At 43.3% G+C, this 13,230-nt stretch overlaps 1 protein-coding gene and 1 long non-coding RNA gene across 2 annotated transcripts in view; both read left to right on the plus strand.

Annotated features, from left to right (window-relative positions):
• Positions 1-13,230, plus strand: part of WWOX (WW domain containing oxidoreductase) — a 933,211-nt gene that overhangs the window by 804,598 nt on the left and 115,383 nt on the right. The window lies entirely within an intron of this gene.
• Positions 1-13,230, plus strand: part of LOC107184492 — a 123,261-nt gene that overhangs the window by 90,713 nt on the left and 19,318 nt on the right. The gene's annotated exons all lie outside the window — the stretch shown is intronic.

Below are 13,230 nucleotides of genomic sequence, written 5' to 3' on the forward strand. Positions count from 1 at the left end.
AAGAAGTGGGAAAAAATTTGAAGGCTATTAAACAGTGCTAATGGGAATGACACTGTTATCAACATTATTGAAATAAATGAATGGGCTTCTGAACTGAAAAAAAAAAAAAGAAAAGAAAAGATAAAAGCTTCTGAATGTCAACCTGCAAGTAGAGAGCAGCAGGTAGTTAAAGGAGACGGCGTGTGGTCAGCACAGACAGCCCATGTCTGTGCTGTGGGGGCAGGCACAGGAGCTGGAAGCGGGAGAGTTGTCTCAGGTCACCCCAAGTTTAGATCAGCAGTGCTAGCTAGTGAGCCTTAGGGAGGAGCTCTAGTAACACTTTGGCCCAAATCACCAGATCAAAAACCTCGTTTCGAGACACTCCCTCCCTCAAAAGAACAAAAAGTTACCCAAGCCTTTCTGTGACACTATTCAAGGCATATCAATTCTAGTATCAGTATTCAAGCATCTAGAGTTATCTTGAACCATCAACGGAACAAATCTGATTCCTAGCCCCAAATGAATGCAGTATGTGTCTGCATTCATTCTCCTAAGGAGTTACCTTTCCAAGATTGAGCACGTTGACTCCAATGAGGGAAGTTCGGCTCTGTCCCAGTGCCAAGGCGGGGGCTCAGTGCTGTGCCTGGTGTTTAGAAAATTCATAAACGTTGAAACCAACAACTGTTCCAGGAGAACACTGTGCTCCAGTCAGTTCTGGGGAGAGAGAGAGAGAGAGAGAGAGAGAGAGAGAGAGAGAAGAAATGGAATTCTCAGAAGGGATATGGGGCCCTAAGAGGAATAAGGCTTGCTAGATAAATCAGAAACAGTAAGCGCAGGAGGAGAGGAGAGGAGAGGGAAGGGGAGGAAAGGAGGGGGAGGGGAGGGGAGGGGAGGGGAGAGAGAAATTGTCAGAAACCAACTGGGAAGGTCCCTAAGTTAGAATAACTTTGGAGAATCGAACTGCCCTTATAACATGTCCTCTAGAAAAATGGGCCTGTGGAGTTAACATATTAGTCCAGCTGCTTTTAATATATGATCTCTTGACAGACTACTAGAATTTTCACTGACCTCCAGCAGAAAATCCCCATAGTCTGGAAGGGCGGTGCTTCTAGGCTCAATCCCAGTTGAACATTGAAGAGCAAAGCCCCTTGGCACAGAGGGTGGCACCAGGCAGATAGGCATGGACGAGTGCAGCAGGAAGGCTGTTGCTATGGGGAAAGGAGCAGGCACAAAAGTTCATGATAGCAAAAGACTTCCATAATCGAAGGAATGGGCTTATGCTGTTAGTCAACAAGCCCATATTCAAACTGATCATTCAGAACGCATCATTTAAAACATTTTTCCCCCAGTTTGGTTTCTTTTAAGCAGCACCACCCAAGCTTTTCTCATTTTGTTAAGCTGGTGATTCTACATGGGTCAGAGAGCGGGGGAGATATGTGGGTGTGGTCAACACCAACTCCATGGGAACTTGCACAGATAGCATCCTCAGCATGAAATTCCCACAGCGACCCTCCAGAGAAGCTCAGCCCTCACTGTCCTGCCACCCTGCTTCCCTTGAGACAAACAGCTCACGGAGTGGACCACTCAGGGGTGCGACCCACCTGTGGGTGTGACTGAGACCCCCTGGCCCTTTCTTTTGACCACACCCATTTATTTCCTAGATTGTCAAATGCGCACACATTTGACAGGCTAACAGGTTTTCACCTCGTGTGCGATCCTCTCTTCTGAAGCGGCAGGCAAAGGGCTTTGAAATTCAGCGTCAGTATTACATTGGCCACAGCCCCTCAGTGCATTGCTTCTTACTTCCTACACGCATGCTGACGGCCTGACAGCAGCCTTCCCTTCTTAATTTGGAGAAAACATGTCGGTTTGGGAGGTGGTGCGCCTAAAAGAAGCCAGAAAGTCATGCCAGCCCTTTGAGAAGGTGTCAAGAGACTGTGTGCTCCCCCTCACCTCGCAGAGCCCTATGACCCAAGAGAGATCAATAGTGACCCAAACCTAGTTTCATTTTGTTTTCTCTGCCGTGTGATACCTGGAGCTTTATTGCTCAGCCTCTCCTTGTCTGCTCAAAGCCAGCTGTTGCAGGTCCTTGAAGCCCTCAGCAAGGCCCCACTGGCTCCCCGCCAGCCTCCTGTCCCTCGGCGGCTCGGGCTTGCCTTCCGCCGCTGCGGGTTTTCCTAAACCACGCTTGGTCCTTCTTGGCCTCCAGCCCCACATTCCCCCTCACTTCATAAACGTAGCTCTTTAAGTTGGTCCCCTGACTGCTTCAAGGAACTGGTCTGCTGGCCGGAAAACCAGTGGTTCTGTTTCAGAGGTGGGCGTCCAACCAGATTCTGCCCAGGGACACGTATGTTGGTGGGAGGTCCACTTCCCTGGAGACAGTGGTCAGTGGCATTGTAACCCAATCCACGTCTGGTGTTCCAGATGGTCTCGTTGTGGGGCAAAGCGGCCAGGCCTTGCATGGACTAGTTTACTTGTTCATTCGTTTACCCATTCACTCATTTCTTATTATATACATTTCAAACTCTCTTGGAGATTCTCTGGTCATATTTTCTGCAAAGCCACTCTGCCTCCTACAGCAGCAAGGCCTCAGCATGGAGAATGTTCTGTGGGCATGTTCCTCGCTGGGCTCCATCATGACACTGACTTCAGGGGTCATGCAGGACACAGAGTAACAGTCCTTTCTGGGGAGAGGAGAGCTGGGCTGTTCATCTAGATCTCGTGAACCTGCAGTCATTTTGACATGCTTTTCTAAAGTTGAAATTTTTTATTTATTAAAGTGTTTTACAGGTATAGGTATTCTTCTTCTTATTATTATTACTATTATTATTATTAAAACTATAATTATTCATGATAAAGGTCACAAAGCTTTTATACGCCATCATTGTCACAGGCTCAAGAGCAGCTTCTCTTTTCTCTGGAGTCTCCCAGCCACCCTTTGAGCCTGCATATGTATTTATCTTACAACATAATTCTAGTATTTAGTACAAGCTGAGGCTTTGATTTCTTGTTTGCAAATGCATGTCCTCAGAACCGGAATGTGTGTCTCTGTTTTCTGCATGAATTTGGGCTGAAATGATGCTCAGTTAACAGGACACTTTCAGCTACGGCTAAGCCAGCACCCGTCAAGGCAGAGTGGTGGTTTCTAACCCAAAATGAGAAAATTAGAAACAACCCTCTCCGCCACCACCATCTTTAAAACCCATCGATTTTAACTTCTTAACAAAAAATAAAAAACACTTGAGCAGGTCTCCCCCCAACCAGTTATGTACAAAAGCAAATGGTGATATAACCACTTCCATTCTGAACTCAGAAAATGGAGTTAAATGGTTTGTAAGGTCTTTGAGTTTGGTTTTTAGAAGCACAATCTTCAAAAAACACACAACTAAATATTTAACCAAAATCTAACACATATAACAGACATGAGTGAAGGGCATTGGTTTCAGTGAGAAGCTCCAACTCTCTCAACTTGTGTTCATTTGGACTCTTCTTCATCCCTGGGGGACCCCCAAGACTCCAGAGGAACTCAGTCTGAAAATCACTAAGTGCAATAGTTCTTCCTGTGTCTGAAATTCACTTTAACAACATTTCTCAAAATATAGTTCCTGAGTCACCTAGGAGATTAAAGCCAAGTGAGTTAGAATCTCTGGGGTACAGCCCAGGAATCTGCATCCCGGGCGATTCTTCTCAACCCTGCCCTTTGAGAACCACTGGACAGTGGAGTCTCTCATTCCAAATCTGTTTTTGTCCATTATAAAAATAATGCATGCACATTCAAGACATTAGCAAATAATGGGGAGAGAAATCTCTTCTTTTTACCACCCTCACCTAAAACTTTCAGGACTTTGAAGCATTTCCTGTCAGTCTTTTTTATTCCTTATACTTAAGGTTTTATTTCTAATATGGTTTTAGCCATCCTTGTTGTATCATTATTGTTTACATGTTAAATAGTTTCATCTTCAGACAACTGTGCATGATAGGTATTATTATACCCATTTTTCAGGTTAGGAAACTGAGGCAAGAAGGGTTTTACATGCATAGGTTACATACACCTGGGCAGCCTCCTTCTTTCCTTTACAGCTATAGCAAAGATATATTATTTTTCATAATTGTATCTTTCTTGTTGCTTGAACGATAAATGGTAGGCTTTAATTTAGTTAATTTCAGTTCTAATGCTGGGTCAGGTATGGTGTTTCCAATTTTTAACATTATAAATTTGTTGAAGTGAGGTGTTTGTTTGTTTTTTCTTTCTGTAGAGAAAACTATTTTCTTAAAATAGTTTCCTAAATATTGAATCTTTGGTCAAAAGATTTTAGCCACTGATATATTGTGACATTTCTAAAAGAGTCCCACCAACATATACGGAGTTTAATTTTCTCAAGGGGACATTATGAAACACATCCTGACTTCATATTAGGGGACAAACTGTCACATTTTAGTGAAATTTGTAGGTTATTTATAACCTCAGTTTCATGTTTGCTCCCTTTACAGAAATCTAAGTAAAAGAATATCTTTTTCCTAGTAACTGGATGACTTGTTTCTACAATCTAGTGGGCCTTCTTGGAAACTCAGAATCGCAGCCCTTTCATCATTCACAAAGGGTTTGTTCTCACCCTTTCCTGCATCGGAATTCCATGAATCCATTGTGAATCTATGGAAGGCTCAAGAAAACATCTTTTCTAGGATTCAAAATAACACCACTGGCTTCTTCGCTGTCCAGCCCACCCTCCAGGCCAGCCCCCGTGGCCTAGACCTGTCTACGCTAACTCCCATGTGCTCTGACCTCTGGGCCCACGCCTTCCCACGCCTCTTCGTGACTCTAAGTCACAACCACTCTATCTGCACACGTGACACGCTGGGTGCCATGGAAAGAGCACTAATTTAGAGTCGGGCACATCAGATCGAATGCTCGGTTTTACCGTCTATCTGTTGTGTAACTGTGGTCAAATTATTTATAACTTCTTGCTTCAATTTCCCTATCGGCCAAATGGGTACAACAGTACCCATCACACAGGTTGTTATGAAGATGATGTTATTTCACTTACCTAAGTAACAGCAGCCACAATAATGGCTAACTTGTTTTAGAGGCTTCTCATGTGCCAAGATCAGTGTATCAGTGTTTATGACTTTACACACATCATCCAGTGTCATCCTCGTCCTTATCCGAAGGTGGGTGTTATTCGTCCCATTTTGTTGATGAGGCTTGAAAAGGTGAGCTGTTAGGTTGAACTGTGTGAAATTTCCATGTTGTGGGTAAAAATAGTCAACTGTCCTCAATTCCACATGGTTCAACCTAATAATTTGCCCAGGTCTCATAGAGAAAAGGTAGCAAAACCAGGATTGTAACCCTCTGCTGTCCAGCCCCTGAGCCGGTATTTCTCCCTATGAGGCTGAACTCTGCAGCACTGGGCACTACCTATGTCTTGCAGAAATCAGAGACATAAAACCGGATGGTTTCTTTGGTTTTCTTTTTGCCCAACCCTTGCTCACCATTAAAATGCACTGAAGTCGTAAGCTCACACAGGGCCCTGCATTTTGACAATCAGCATTCTGAATTTCACCGTTGAGCAGGGTCTCCAGAACGAGCACAATGGGGAAAATTGCCGTGGCCGGTCCCGACAATGTGTGGATTGAAAAAACACACCCAGGCACGCAGACCTGATTTGAATGGTATTTCTGAGTGGAAGCTAAGTAGGAGCTGAAATGGCCTTTTAAAATACAGAACATAAGGATGCAATTCACAGAGATGGTCTGAACTATAAACATGCAGCTGTGGGGTTTGTGCGGCTCAGTGCTTCCATACCGACAGCATACAAATTGTCAAGTACTTAAAGCTCCATTGTTGCTGAAAGGGCCTCGCCCAGTGTCCTTACATGGTCCCAGATTTTTTTTAAAAAAACACACCACAGAATTCATATTTTTACAGCATGTAATGAAATATCAATAAGAATTGCATATTAAGGAATAAGAAGTAATGATGTTCCCAAATTCTTTTACTGACTATCATTTTCTAATAAGGCTCTTAATTTTTTTCCCCCCAAGATTGAAGTTTGCACGCTGCTGAATACCTAAAAGGGAGCCTTGTGCAAGAAATGGTCACACATGTTCTAGAGTGTTCTTATGAATCTCTTTCTCAAATTCTGTGGACATTCATGGGGTTGTCTCTCAGCACCTGCTTTCCCTCTTCTCCTGGAAACTCTGTTCCCACCTTCTTCTCTCCCTGTGGCCACCTCAGAGGTGCCATTTTTATCTGGCCTCACTCATACCCTGGATTAGCCCATGGGTTAGCTGCCAGCCGTGGGCAAACTACAGCCTGCGGGCCGGATCTGGCTCGTTTGAAATGAATAAAACTAAAAAAAAAAAAAAAAAAAAAAAAAAAAAGGCCATACCCTTTTATGTAATGATGTTTACTTTGAATTTATATTAGTTCACACAAACACTCCATCCATGCTTTTGTTCCGGCGCTCCAGTCCAGTTTAAGAACCCATTGTGGTCCTTGAGTCAAAAAGTTTGCCCACCCATGGGTTAGCACCTGCCCTCAAGCTCAGCCAAGAAAATCCTCTCCCGAGGGGTTTTGGATTAGGATGTTTCAGTCCCTTTCCTTTGGTGGAAGTTCTGGAATATAAACCTTGTCAGCGTTGGGCTTCCCTCAGTGAGGAGAGAGGAGAAAGAAGACGTTCAGACAGGTGGGTCCCTGGCTCCGGTATTCCCCCAGGCCTCCCTGACCTCACGATTTGGTTACAGGATTCTTCCTTGCATGCCATAGTAGGTGGACACATTCCTCTCCGTTGAGGTTGGGTTTTTGTCATTGGCAAGCCAACCGTCATTGGCGGGGCTTCTCCTGGCCATTCCTGGCTTTGGAAATGCTTTCTGATTCTCATGGCTCAGGAAGGAAGAGGCACCTGTGGGGTGTGCTGGTGTGGGGTGCAAACGTGGGCATGGTGACGTCAGGACAGAGACAGTGGGAGGAGCGTCCCATGAGTGCAGACCAGCATTTCTTCCTAGGGGCTCCCTCTGCACACTGTCCAGAGCTCTGTTTTTTAACCTTGACTCTGCAGTATCATGCGCATCCATTAGCCATCACTCTGTAGGAGACTCTGAGCAACTTGGAAGGTGGGATTTGCTTTCTCAAGAAGTACAATCCCCAGCATTTAGCACAGTTCCTGGCCTTGAGTAAAATCCTCATAAGTATTAGTTGTATTGAATTGAATTTATTGAAAATATTTAAAGGACTTCATAGATGAAGAGGGGTTGAACAGTTTATAGCTCAACAAATACAATTACAATGATTCCTGACTCATCTCATAGAATCAAACCAGAGTAGGCTATTTCATCCAACATGGAAGCCTTAGTTTCTGCTTCAACCATGACTTCTAAACTCCCATCAGTAAGCTGTGATTTCTTGAATAAGTCATTTAATCTCCCTTGACCTTCATTTCACCTCAAATGGTGAAAATGAGCCCTAACCCTAAGATTTATTGTCAGTATTAAATGATATGTTCTGTAGAAAGTGCTTAATCCCAATACCGGCACATAGTAGGTACTCAATAAATGTTCTTTCATTCTTTTCCTTTCCCAACCAGAGATCAAAGAGGGTTGGCTTTAGAGTTACTTTTTCTCCAAAATTTGACCTAGAAACCAATGGAGATGCTTAAATTAGCTACATTTGACTCCCATTGGTCAAGGTCTAAGAAACAGCTCTAAAATGTGTGCATTACCATAATACAATACTATTTCTTATTCCTATAGTTTCTAGTATGAATGTGTCTAGTTGCGAGGCTCCCTTCCAAATAGAGATTCAGGAGCACAGCCTCCTTCTGTCTTCTATCACAGCCATCTTTATTTTGGTCCTTCATAGACTCAGCAAAAATAGGAGAGAGTGGAGAAATGACAGTGAATACTTAATCACCTCATCCCAGAGGTGACTCATCTCACTTCTGATCACCATACAGTGACCTGTCAGTTATGTCGCCTTGGTAGTCCACTGGCCATCTCTGGCATAGGAGCAATTGTGACTGTTTTTTGAAAAGCAAAGTAGTTCCTTTCTCTCTCCACATGAGTATTGGTGGTCACAAAACCATCAGTCTTACTGATACATGTATGTGTTTTTTTGACATGAAATACTCTTTGATCATGCTAAGCAGTTTGTGATTATGAGACCATAAATACGAACGAGTGTTTAGTGTGTGGCAGGTTGAGCAGTCATTTAGTCATTGTTCTCCAGCATACATTACTTAGACTCCATAGCATGAGATTCTTCTTCCAGCAGCATAACCCAACCTACTTCCACTTAACAGTTTAGGTAATTGTTTCATCCCAGTCCAACTGTTGCATCTCTTTTTTCTTGAGCTGTCCAAGAAAATATAGCAGAAATTTTGCCTATTCATACATCTATCATCCATTCATCCCTCCCTCCCTCCCTCCCTCCCTCCCTCGCAACCACAGTCTTTTTACTGTCTCTGAAGTTCTGATTTTTCCAGAATGTCATACCTCCCTCCCTCCTCCCTCCCTCTACCCATTCACTTATCTATTTATTCACGAATCCATCCAACCACCCACTACCCCTCCATCCCAGGTACCAAATCCCTGTGACTCTTAGATTCAGCTATTCTCCCTCTAGCTTATTTGCCTTTTCCCCTGCTGCATCCTTGAACCATATTATTCCCATATTCCTACTTCTTCTTGTCACCTGGTGCCTCTTGTAACCAATTTTTGCCTCAAGTCATCTGAAATTTTTCTTAAACACTCAGCCTTGACCTCTTGTTCACTTACTCTTTCACCATCCTTCATTCATCTTCCTTATTTTGTGGCATTTCATACATTTAATGATAGTAATCATGATTGCAACACATTTCTTTATGTCTAAAACAGTCTTTGCAACAGGGAAGTAGATCATTATTTTGCAGACACAACAAATTCTGCAAGCATGTATCCTTGGAATGAGGGCGTGGGGGGTGGACACCAACACGATTACAACATATGCCTCTTTGGACATAGCTTTGCCCCATTGCACGAATACAGAAAAATTTGGCAAGCTGCAAATTAGCTGAAAGAGATGCTCAAGCTGTTCCCTCAACCCCCCAGGGATGTTAATTAGGTTAGTTTCTAATTTAATTTCTTTCACAGATATTTGTTGAGCATTTATTCCTCAGTATACTAGGTACTGTTCTAGACACTGAGAAGGCATCAGGGCACAAAACAGAAAACCCATTGCCCTCATGGATTCTGCTGGTTGCAACTAATAGAAATGTTTTGAGCTAACTAAAAAAAGTTGGGGAGGGACAGAAGCACAGGGTATGATGACCTATCAGAACGCAGGAGAGTCTCAGGAAATCCTGCACTAAATATACCCAAGTCTCAAGAGGGTAGACCAGGAGTAGGGCAACATAAGAAATCCAACAGGACTCCCTTTCTCTGTCTTTCACTTTTGCTTTTCTCTGCACATCTGTTTTGATTAATTCCTCTTTTTCCACTTCCCAGCTTTTCCTACTCTACACATAGCACAAGATCAGGAAATTGAACATTAGATTCCTAACTGTACCTAAAACCAGATTTTTAACACTGAATCCCAATTCCAGATTCCTAGGAGAGAATCTCATAGGCTCCACCTGGACCTGGTTTCAACCTTTGGTCCAACCATCTGTATCCAGGACCAGTGTCTTGTTGAACAATCATGGCTTGTATTTTAAGAGAAAGGAGGACTTTGTGAGTTGGGTTAGTCACCAACTCTCTTTAAGATCACTTATTTTACAAGTGAACTCCTCCAGTATATAGATGAAGATTATTTTTGCAACTCCAAATACGTATGCACACAAACACAAATACACTCTTACAGTCGTTTCTTTGTTTCTGGTTCGTAGATTTGAGCACAACTATTACAGAATTTTGGGGGGTATGGTTCCCAGGGTTTATGTTCCCATCCCCTGTGCAGGGATAAGAGTTTATGCCCAGTGGAGGACTCACTAGGACTAGCCTACTTCTTCCAACTCTAGGTTGGTTATCACCATTGAGTTTCCTGCTTCTGACAGTCATCTTCATGACGGTATGGTGTAATGGGACAGACCCTGGACTTTCCCAGTTCTGCTCTTTGCTCTTAGTGGAGCCCTGAAGAAGAATCTTCATCTCTCTGAGGTTTAATTTCCTAAACCGTCAAGGCTTTTCTCACCACATTACATTTGAATGGGGCTCTATCAATGACTTGAAATTCCCGGCAATTCCTAAAGTGAGGAATAGCCCACAGACCAAGCTGCAGGAATTTAGACAATGCTAAGTATAGACTAAGTAAGGACTTTGATTAGCTTCTCTCCTCCTCTGGCTCCCTCTGGCCCAAGACAGAAGCTCTGCTGTGCTTGAGTGACAAAGCAGATTGTTTCCTCCCACTTCTGTGGCTTAGGACCCCTTTCTCTACCCTAGTTTCACTCTGATTGGCAAGTTCACTCAGAGTGAAACCTTAACAAAACCTCAAGATTTGGCTTAACTGCAAAGAGGTGGTTGATATCAGATTCATGCTCCAGAACCAGAAGACCACTCGTGAGAAATTTTATGAGCACAGGAGTGTGGTTTATGTCAAAATCAGCCTGTTGGAATGAAGCCATTTGATGCCAGGTGGAAATATAGCATCATTGTCTAGAATCCTCGGGTGTTGGAACATCTTAACTCAGCACCAGCTTAGTGTTGGGGGAGGGGGAGTTGTGACCAATCTGGTTCTCTGACAATTATCTGAAACAATACTAAGCACAATCAAAAGCAACATTAAAGCATGTCCTCTCAGAAAAAGGGAGGCAAGGAGAGAAAAGGCAGGATTCAAGAGTCAGATGGACTTCTGTTTCAGACTGAGTTCAGCTTCTTACTGGAGACACCAATTGCCTCCCAAAGCTCCCATCTCCTTATTTGTAAAATGCAGATAATACCAATGGCATGGATTTGTTAAGAAAATTTAATCCAAAAAGGAGAGCGCCATGCGGCCACCCTGAACAGGGTTGGGGGAAGCAAGTGTTCAGAAATGGGTCCTTTTGGGGGCATTTTCTAGATCTTGTATATTTCAAAAGTTGCCCAAAGGAGCTGTGGCCTGTCATCTTCAAAATTTGTGTCACTGTGATTCATATAACTTGTCACAAAGTGTAGCAAATTGGAAAGGCCCAGTCTTCTGATTTTGACATGAATATAGGCTATTTCAGATCCACGCGTTAGTCTTTTAGAGCTCTACCAGTGTATGTGGACAACTCTGCAGTCAATATGACAAGTGGGGAGTTGTTCATATGATACAGACTTTTGAGAAGGCAGGTGTGGAAATAGGAGACTGATATTTATTGAGCTTTCATCTTTACACCTTATCCTTGCAATTGTGGCTTATAGAGGTAAGTGAATTGCTTAGCGTGGCACACACAGTAGATAGCAGATGTACATAATAAGAAGCTCAACAGGGGGCTCATTTGGGGAGACCAGGGATACAAGAAGACACCTCTTAATTTTTTGAAATCAGTGTCAGAGAGGACTGTACTGTGAGTGGCTCCTTCAGCTCCTACCACAGACAGAACACTAGAATCCAGGGCCTATTGCTCTTGGCTGTTTAATCTTTGTAAAGGGTTTAGACCAGAAGATGAGGGAAGCACATATCAGGCACTCAAGAGTTGGGAGCCCTGTGTGGTTCCCCTATTGGAGGACACAGGATAAGGGTGCCCTTCCTTGCTTCCCTTGACAGTGGACCTTGCCCTGTGATTTGCTTTGGCCAATGAAATAAATGAGAATGAAAGGGACCTGTGTCACTTCCAGCCAGTGCATTCATCTTGACTCCTTCCCATGCTGTAGTAATCACTAGGGCACTGTCTTGATGGAGGCTTTCACCTCCTAGGGCCCTGAGTGACCACCATCAACAGAGCTTCCCTATTGAATGTGTGAGGGAGTGAGGAGCAAATCTTTGTTATGTTACGTCACTAAGATCTTGGAATTATTTGTTACTGCAGCAGAACCTAGCCGACGTTGCCCATCACAAAGCTTTTCTTTCTCACAAAAACTTCATACCAGTATTATTTTATTCAGCTTATGTGTGCTTATTATTTCAATCTCCCTCCGATGGTATTACAGGCTCTACTGTATGATAAGACAGTTCAGTTGAAAGTAAAACAAAGACAATTGCATGGCACAAAAGGGATGGGCGGCTGGAGCAAACCAGTTACTAACACCTGGCCCTGGATTTCCTCAAAGTTTTTACTAGGGCACAAAGATTGCTGTGTGGAGTTCTTGTCAAACTTCCTGGCAAGTTGTGTGCATTTGTAGGGGAAGGTCTTTTGCCAGATGGTTAAAATGTTCGTGCTCCTATTTTGTTTTAATGCAAACTGACATTTCTTCATCTTCCCGCAGTGGGTTTCTTTTATGAGGTCGTGCTTTGCATTTTCATAGAAAGAATTTCTGACTCCCCTTCAGGAGCCCACCCTGTAGTTTCTGTGGGGGCCGCATTGGTTAACCGCTCGCTTCAGTGTGAAGGCGCCACCGGCAGAACCAGACCATCATGAACTTCTTGATTTACACTGTGGTGGGGTGTGTCTGAGAAGCCAGAGAGAAACAGGAAGGAGCTCTTGCAGGAGCCCCATGGAGAGCTGGGCGCTGAGCAGGCCAGCTTGAAGGAGGTCGGACATATTTTCCACTGGTGTTCTGTTCCCAGGGGAGAGCCTGGGATGGACACTGAGTCCCCTGTGTTAGGAAATGTACATGTAGAGGGGAAATCTAAGCCTAGACAATATGTAAAAATCAGTAAATATTACCACAAAGAAGTAAAAATAAATACTACCAAAATACATAATGAAAAGAAATCATTCATAAGATAAATAGCACCACCAGCTTATATTAAGCAATTTGTAAATATTATCTCTTTTAATCCGCACACAAACCCCTTGAGTTAGGCTTTGATGCCTTTTATACAAGGAAGAAATGAGTCTTATTAAGTGATATAAAATCAAACATGCTTTCATTGAATCATTCAGCTATTTATTTTGCTCATATACAGATAAAATAAATTCTTTCGATATACATATATCTGGATGTACACATTTAAGAACAAAAGCATGGATGTGCGCTCTCTCTCTCTCTTTCTCTCTCTCTCTCTCTCTCTCTCTCTCGAGTTGTCTCTGGAGCTATGTTGTTCTCTGCTCTTTGAAAACCACATTCTTCAGGTCTCTCAGATTTTCCCAGTGACCAGCACCCACAGGCCACTGTCTGGGTCATTATGGTGACCACAGTGGCTGAGGAAGCGAT

The sequence above is a fragment of the Myotis davidii genome, unplaced genomic scaffold, assembly GCF_000327345.1.
Source record: "Myotis davidii unplaced genomic scaffold, ASM32734v1 scaffold391, whole genome shotgun sequence".
Taxonomy (NCBI): Eukaryota; Metazoa; Chordata; class Mammalia; order Chiroptera; family Vespertilionidae; genus Myotis; species Myotis davidii.